The sequence below is a fragment of the Vigna radiata genome, unplaced genomic scaffold, assembly GCF_000741045.1.
Source record: "Vigna radiata var. radiata cultivar VC1973A unplaced genomic scaffold, Vradiata_ver6 scaffold_265, whole genome shotgun sequence".
Classification (NCBI taxonomy): domain Eukaryota; kingdom Viridiplantae; phylum Streptophyta; class Magnoliopsida; order Fabales; family Fabaceae; genus Vigna; species Vigna radiata.
In genome coordinates, this window is record NW_014543983.1 from 205167 (window position 1) to 208944 (window position 3778).

Below are 3778 nucleotides of genomic sequence, written 5' to 3' on the forward strand. Positions count from 1 at the left end.
CTTTGTTGTTGGGGAACAATGTAATCTTTTGAAACTCTCATATATTCAAATTCTTACTTATTTCATATGCTTGTCATATACTTATTTATCAATTGTTGGGTTCTCATCTTTGCTTTAATGCTTTTATTGTTTAACTCATTCATTAAAAGTTGTTTGTCTTTATCGATACGAGGACGTACGATAATGTCATGAACTGGTGAGAAATTCCTTGATTATGCTAATACCGCCTAGGGATAGGGGTAGGACGGTCAATTATATTTGCTTCCGATCGCATTGCATTATTGGTTACTAGGGGAGGCTTGGGATAGCAAGCCGGTAATTAATAATAGGCTCTTTTCACCAAGGGATTGAGTTAAGGGTAGACTAGAAAGTTTGCATGGCAATTGGGTAAATAAGTGAAATAAATAAGAAGAGTAGATATATGAGAGTGGATAAGATGAAATTGTAAACCCCAACAACACCATTCATCCATAGTTTTTCAAAGCCAATTGAATCAACTGCATTTGCATGTTTATTTTTGTTCTTTGCATATAACCATAAACTTAATTCTTTTCTCAAGTCTTACGCGATTTGTTTACATGAAAAGTATGGCTTAAGAGTCCTTTAGGAAGAACGATATTGGGTTTACCAATTATATTACTTGATAACGATCTGGTACACTTGCCAGTGGCTTAACAAACACTCAAAGCAAAATAGTAAATAAAAGAGATGAATCATGCTACCAATATGGTGCATTGATGTATTGAAGAGATTATGATTTTGATGATACTACAAAGTAAAGAATCTGAAGACACTTGTTGTAATATTTTTAAAAGCATTCTTGTAGTATAAAATTATAATAGGATTAATCTTGTAAATGTAAACTCTTAGAAGTTTTCCTAAGTAGGTAGAGTTTGGGCAGATAATCAATTATTTGGTGTAATAATCAATTATCACGAGCTTAAGAAGAAAAGTATAGCTTGCGTAAATATTCGATTATTTATATGAATAATCGATTATCTCAGTCTGAGTTAGCTTTGCCCAAGTCATGTAGATAATCGATTATTCCTTAGGATAATCGATTATCACTTTTTGAAAACCCCATAACGGACACAAATAATCAATTATAACTTGTAATAATCGATTATCAGTAACAGTTGGGAGTTTTCTTTTCATATTATGACCTCTAGGCCATATATACTCCTTTCAGATTATGTTTCATTTTAGTTGAAGGGAATCCACTAGTAATGATTTGAGTTTACAAGAATACAATGAAACTCTCAATTGCACTCCTCACACCACTCAAATCAAAATAACAAATACAAGAGATGAATCACTTAGTCTCTCACAAATCACAAGAGCAATCTCAGGTCTCAACCCTAGCTATCCTCGCACAAGTATCCAATATCACAAATTAATGAAGAACTTGATCAAAACACACTCTCAAAGTGCAATAGTATCAGAAACTGTGAAACAAGTAGTCTTAAATGAAATGTTGTTGTGTGATCACCAATGAAGCTTGATTTCTCCAAGAACGATTCTTTAAGAGCACCTGCATTCAAAACTCAGAAAATTTGTTAGTATATTTGAACGTTAACAAATCAGGTCTCAAGTCAGGTTTGAAAATTTAAATCCTGACGCAGTTTAATCGATTATATTATTTGCGTAATCTATTATGATTTCGCCTCTGTTTTAACTTAATATCTCATGTGTATAATGTTAATGATATCGACAAGTGTATCGAATCGTATCAAGTAATAATAGATTGGTAAAACCAAGTATCGTTTCCCACGAGACTAATGGCACTAAACAGTTGTGTAATTACTTAACTAATTAGAACTTTAAGAACAAATTTCTAAGGTTTAGAATGCAAAATACAGAAAAAGAAAATATGAATGCAATTGTGATCAATTGAAGAGAAACACAAAAGTGGAGGAGTAATCTTAATATGAGATGAGTATGTTTTTGGGGTTTAGGTTTCACCTAATCACTCTCATGTATATAAGAATTCATCTTCTTCATTAATGTTAATGTTAGTTTCTAAATTACTTAGAACTCGATGTCTCGGTGAAAGAAGCTTATCCTTAATTACTAGACCACAATGTCTTGCATCCCTAATAATTAATTCTGCATTACGAATGGAAGCTTAAGACAACTAAGCGTTTGATCCCTATGTCTAGGCAATAGTTCCCTTAGGAGAAATTCTCCGGATCTAGGTTTCTATGTATTTGTCAATATCACAGAAAACCAATAATCATGTCATGAATGAGTTAAACACAACAAGCATAGAGCAAAGAAGAAAATCCCTAACAATTAATGAAAGAAGCATTTATAAATCAGAATCAATTCAAATACATGAAAGTTCACAAGGTACATAATGAATGAGTTAAACACAACAAGCATAGAGCAAAGAAAAAATTCTCTAACAATTAATGAAAGAAGCATATATAAATAAGAATCAATTCAAATACATGAGAGTTCACAAGGTTACATCATCCCCAACAACAAATAAGGTTTAGTTCTCCATTATCATGGAGAAACTAGATGTATAATGGAATGAGAATGAAAAATAAGCCCTAAAAACTGAAAAGGAGAGCTCTCGCATCCAATTTTGCCTTCAAAGAGTCGAAAAATGTGTTTTTGCGTCTCTACGGCCAAAAGATACAAACCTTAGGACTTCCAAGTCCTTAAATAATGCAAACACAAAGTCCAAGCTCACGTCGCTGGCGCTCAGCGCCCTAACTTAGGGCAGCTGGGCGGTGGTGCGAGTGGATGGCGCTCAAGGCCCCTTAGAGGATGCCCAAGCATGGTGCGACACTAGGAAGCTGGCGCTCAGCGTCCCAAGAAGGGCGCCAAAGCGTTGATGCAAGGCTTCAGTGCTGAGGGCCTTAGAAAAGGGTAGTCAGGCTACGAGCCTCTGGCGCTGAGGGCTTAGAAAAGGGTGCTCAAGCGTCCTGCGATATTCTTTTCTGGTGCTTTCTCAATCCTTTCTAAGTTCCAACTCTTAGGTACTTCAACTCCTCTTCCAAATCATTCCAATTTCCTACAAAATCAAGGGAATTAGTGATAAAAATCATAAGTTCTAACCTCAACTCTCTTTATTCACAATTTCAACCAAAAATAAGAGATTAAGCAAGTTTCTAAGTCAAAAAGGGTTCATTTAGTATCAAAATTAAGTCATAGATAACATTAATTTCAACTGTTATCATATAATCGATTAATTGAACTTTTATCCCTATATAACTACTTCTAACCGTCTTAATATATTAGGCTTCCTGTGTAATGGATTAAATTATGCTTTCGGTTTTAATCGATTATCTTACTTATGTAATCGGTTATATTGACACTTAGTCTCATTAGTCATCCATATGTCTTTCTTCTTAACAGATTATGTTACTTATATAACAAATTATGTTCCTCTCTGTTTTAATCGGTTATGTAACTTATATAACCGATTATAACAGAGTGATTTGCCCCTATTTAATTTTCTAAGTGTTCTGGCTAAATCTAACAAATCATTCAACTTATGTAATCAATTATTTATACTAGAAACTAGATTTCTAATTTGTTTTAGGCTTGATTCACTCATCATGAACGGGTTTAAACATTTAACACTAATATGTTAAAGATATAAATATTTGTTATGTCATTTTGTTATGTAAGAAATCATTATTAATCATTTAACCTATTTATTATAAAAAACTAAGATATAAAGAAGTGAAGCTAAACTCCCATTATCAACAAAAACAATATATGAAAATGTTTGTAATTTTTGTTAGAAAAATTATATAAGAAGATT